The sequence below is a fragment of the Pinus tabuliformis genome, chromosome 4_1, assembly GCF_031772625.1.
Source record: "Pinus tabuliformis cultivar Carrire ecotype Pingquan chromosome 4_1, CPIR1, whole genome shotgun sequence".
Lineage (NCBI taxonomy): Eukaryota > Viridiplantae > Streptophyta > Pinopsida > Pinales > Pinaceae > Pinus > Pinus tabuliformis.
This window is the reverse complement of record NC_142303.1, coordinates 660,173,915-660,178,255: the sequence shown is the minus strand read 5'-3', so window position 1 is coordinate 660,178,255 and position 4,341 is coordinate 660,173,915. Positions and strand designations below refer to the sequence as shown.

The 4,341-nt window shown below is 43.0% G+C and overlaps 1 pseudogene; it reads left to right on the top strand.

The window, feature by feature from the left end:
- Positions 1-638: 638 nt before the first annotated feature.
- On the top strand, positions 639-2,523 carry LOC149177817 (cytochrome P450 78A4 pseudogene; annotated as a pseudogene).
- The last annotated feature ends 1,818 nt before the right edge of the window (positions 2,524-4,341 follow it).

The following is a 4,341-nucleotide window of genomic DNA, read 5'->3' as shown; positions in this document are numbered from 1 at the left end:
GGGGAGGAACTCCGCCTTGGTAAACACTCAGTGGTTTTTTTTTTTTTTCATTCTGTGAGAAATCTAGTTGGCATTTGCGGAAAGAATAAATTTGAACTCTGTAATCTACGCAATTCAAATACCCCAGAAATTTAAAAGTACAGAGTCATTTAAGCATACCACACCGGCAATTATTTTGTGTCTGAATCTAATGTTTTTTGTTTTCCAAAATTTTGCAAGTGAGTTTTTGAATTGTTTTTTTTAATGTTAGCAATAGGGTCAAGGCCATAGAAAAAAGAAGAAAACGGCTGAGACATTCAAAATCCATCCTAACAACTCAAATCACCAAAATTGAACCAATTGCATTAACCAAGTGCATGTGCGTCCACTTCGAATTCCAATGGATGAATGGTATCGACTTAATAAATGTTTCAACCAAGTGCATGTGCGTCCACTTCGAATTCCAACGGATGAATGGTATCGACTTAATAGATGTTTCGGGATCTGCCTTTTACGGTTACCGGCTTTTCCCTCTCTTCCCGTGGAATGGAACCCTTGGAGCTATAAATCCGCTTCAACCCCTCCACATTCTATGCGCTCATATCTCTCTCTGGCTTCTTGCTGCTGCTTAGTTTTTGTATTTGCCATCCATTTCTGAGATGGAGAATCGCGGGAGCTCTGCAGGAGGCGGGTGGTGGCTCTATTTCCTCCTCTTTAGAAATGGTTGCAGTCGTTTGTCGTTGGACTCCGACGATGTTTGTGGGTGGCGTCAGTGGCATCTTTATATTGCACTGCTTATTGCTGCTGTATCTGCTGTTTTGGCCTCCTGGTTGATCCCGGGAGGCTGCGCGTGGGCGGGGAGACGCAGGAGGTCGGGCGGCGTACCCATTCCTGGTCCCAAAGGATGGCCCATCATCGGAAGTCTGCTAGACATGAGCATCGGTCTTGCTCACCGCAAGCTCGAATATCTGGCTCATCTTCATGGCGCCAAGAAGCTTATGGCCTTTAGCTTAGGCTCCACGCCCGCCGTTATTACATCGGATCCTGAAGTGGCCCGGGAGCTGCTCAACTCTCCTCATTTCGCCAACAGACCCCTCAAGCAATCTGCGCAGCAGTTATTGTTTGGGCGGGCCATTGGCTTTGCGCCCAATGGGGACTACTGGAGGCTGCTCAGGAGAATTTCTTCCGCGCATCTTTTCGCTCCGCGCAGAATCGCTGCTCACGAGCCTGGTCGCCAGGCCGATGCTCTCGGAATGCTTCTTGATATTCAGAAGGAATGTCAGTCCAGCGGTGTTGTTAGGGTTCGACGACACCTGCAAGGAGCTGCGCTGAACAATATCATGGGCAGCGTGTTTGGAAGGAGGTTCGATATGTCATGTACTTCTACTTGTGAAGAAGTGAAGGAGGTGCGGGAGATGGTGGATGAGGGTTTCGAGCTGTTGGGAGCGTTCAACTGGGCGGATCATCTACCATGGCTGCGACCGCTGGACCCTCTTCGAATCCATGCTCGTTGCGCCCGCCTTGTGCCGCGTGTGAGAGATTTCGTTAGAAATATCATCGAAGAGCACCGACGTGCAGAGCGGAACAGCGAAACGGGTGATCAATCCGATTTTGTTGACGTTCTGCTGTCGTTGCATGGAGAAGATAAGCTAGATGAGGAGGATATGATCGCTGTTCTCTGGGTCCGTACTATTAGTTTTTTCACACTCTCATCTTCTATGTATCTCTGTGTTTTAGTTTAGTTTTTTCACCACACTCTCATCTGATCTATCTCTCCGTATTTTAGTTTAGTTTAGTTTTTTCACACCGAAACTTATGAATGAGGCCCTTGCCTTTGGGGAGGGGCATTAACTAAGTTTGGTTCTAATTTATGTAATGTTATGTATGCAGGAGATGATTTTTCGTGGCACAGACACGACGGCTCTGCTGACGGAGTGGGCCATGGCAGAACTGGTGCTGAATCCAGATGCCCAGAAGAAAGCTCAGGCAGAGTTGGACGCTGTAGTGGGGCGAGACCGCAGCGTGAATGATGCGGATATCCCTAAGCTGCCGTACCTCCAAGCTGTGGTAAAGGAAGCGCTGCGAATGCATCCGCCTGGACCGCTGCTATCATGGGCGCGGCTCTCAACTGAAGATGTCAACATCAACGGAATGTGTGTTCCGGCGGGCACGACGGCCATGGTGAATATGTGGTCGATTACTCACGACCCCAACATTTGGGAATCACCTCATGAGTTCCGTCCGGAGAGGTTTGTGGTGTCGGAAGGCGGGGAAGACGTGGATGTGAGGGGTAACGATCTGAGGCTTGCTCCTTTTGGTGCTGGTCGTCGTGTGTGCCCGGGGAAGGCTCTGGGCCTTGCCACTGTTAACCTCTGGGTGGCCAAGTTGCTCCATCATTTTGAATGGCTTCCTCATGCTGAACATCCGGTTGATCTGTCCGAGGTCCTGAAGCTGTCATGCGAAATGGCTCATCCTCTTCATTCTGTTCCCGTCATGCGGGTGCCTTTCGCTTTCATTAAATCCTCTGTCCCTGTCTCTGTCTAGTCAATTACACCTACACCTCACCTCATGTTCTGTTTGTCAGTATTACTAGGCTCTGTATTTCGATTGCAAGTGGTACACTCTCTGACCCATGCTTCGTCACAAGAAGAAGAGATTGAGATTGTGTGTTTTTGTGATGGATAGAACAACGATGGTGATTTTGATTTGGAATTATTGTAAGCTGTGTGTGTGTATGCTGCACATTAAGGTTAGGTTATCCGACGTGTGAGCATATTTCGACAATTGAATAAAGATGATGAGTTACCACCTATTTCAATCTTGTCTTGCCGCTATTACTATGTTAAATAATTTCATACCTTTGTCCGATCCATGCAGAATTCTGTTAGCTTATTATTTTCTTTTCGTTTCGATGGGTGAAGAGGTCCATCCAGATTGCAAAATCTAAGACAAGAGATCTATAAAATCTAAAACTACAATATAAGCATTGTAGCTACCCGGTTTCAGAGGAAAATTATGCTTTAAAACCATGGAAAAATACATACGCTTACGCTTTCCCAAGAATCATGCAACTTCTTATAGCAGCACGCATTTCATTTTCAGTCGTTTTTCTCTGCCATATTTTGTTTCGGTGATTGCCTTTGTAATCTGTATGGTCTCGTCGTCGGAGGATCTGTTGCAGTTCTTCGTCAATGAAAAAATAAGCAATAAACGAACGAACAGGTGGCGAAGCGTTTCTCGGGACCTTAAATATGAGCGGTATCTACTATCAACACGTCTGCCAAGATCGATATGGCGGCGTCCACGGCTTCTTCTTTGACCCACATTCTCAACCGTACGAACACACAGGTACGGGCATGGGTCGGCCCGCTGCTAAAATATTGCTTCAGCCTGTTGAATCCCGAAGCAGCTAAAACCAAAAGCGGCGCACCACGGTTTGTTGTTTCTCCTTTAAAATAAAATAGAGACGAGTGCGGGAAAATAGAAATGTGGATATAAAAAATATAAAGACTAGTTACTGTGAATGCTTTTTTGGATCAATAACTTTTTTAATGATTTTGTATCCCCTGTTAAGTGAAAGACATCATATGCAGGAGGTTAGGCATATTACAAAGTTCAAATAGCTTTAAATAAAGAAATTGTCAAAAAATAAGTTTAAGAGTAGTTTGAATTTTAAAAAGACATTGAATTAATAAAATAATTTCTACTCATTTATTAAAACAATTTATCATTATCCGCATAAAGTGTGATTAGTCAAAGATGGTAGATTAAAACAATTTATCATTATCAACATAAAGTGTGATTAGTCAAAGATGGTAGATTAATTGGATTGATGAAGTCAAAATCTCCATCTAGCAAAACACAATAACATAATATGATAAAATGATTTAATGACATTGTTTAAATCTTTTTTTCCAACCTAGCATTATAGGTTACAACAATCTCAAAACATAATTTAGACAAGTAGGAACTAGTTTTCATAATTTGTTAGGGTTGGTTTTTATTGTTGAAACACCCTCTTATATGGATATTTTGGTTAACTGTCTCTCAGTGAGAGGTCTTAAATATGATTGAAAATCTTTTGGGTTATACAATGAAGGAATCTCTCTTCAATGAATTTGCATAATAACAAGGCATCTATGATGATATAAATAGTCATTTCTAATTTCAATTGTCTTTTCATTTGCTTTGAGAGGAAGACAACATTGATTATGTAGAGTAGTATTCTAGCTATTGTAAGTTTTCGAGGCCTTTTTAGGTATATCTCCCCTCAAATTTTCCCATAGGGGTGCTAAATTCATCTATGCATTCATAAATATATTTTAAACAAACGAATTTATAACATCATGTTAATTTTTTCCT